A 550-nucleotide genomic window follows, 5' to 3' on the forward strand; every position below is an offset into this window, starting at 1 on the left:
TACCACATCTTGTTATCATATAACAACTTGCCTACATATGGGTCGAATTAGTTTGTTCTTTTAACATTTATTCTGCAAAAGTGACACAACTTGTGCTTCTCTTTTGGGTTCGATGCTGTAGGGAGTCCTCGCACTTCTTACAGTAAATGCAAACTTGTTTTGAAGATGTTACACGATAACTACTGATATGTACATGTAATGTTATTTTTTGTATGATTGTTATACATTTACATGAAATGGCTTCAACTGAGTAATACATAGACTATCCTCTGAGGTTTGTAGGTTGTATAGCAGTCCTTCTGCAGGCAAGAAACCTGTCGATTTAGTATTTTTTTGTATTATTAAAACAGTGATTCTTAATTGAAATCCTTAAGACTAAACAGTGTTTCCCACAGAATTTGATTCTATTTTTTTTATTTTGATTTTGATATACTTTATTAATCCCTGTGGGGAAATTGTTTCTCTGCATTTGACCCATCCTAGTGTTAGGAGCAGTGGGCTGCCATTTTGAACGGCGCCCGGTGAATTTGTGGGGGCACCGCACCGCACC

Source organism: Notothenia coriiceps, unplaced genomic scaffold (assembly GCF_000735185.1).
Source record: "Notothenia coriiceps isolate Sejong01 unplaced genomic scaffold, NC01 NC01_scaffold00008720, whole genome shotgun sequence".
NCBI classification, from domain to species: domain Eukaryota; kingdom Metazoa; phylum Chordata; class Actinopteri; order Perciformes; family Nototheniidae; genus Notothenia; species Notothenia coriiceps.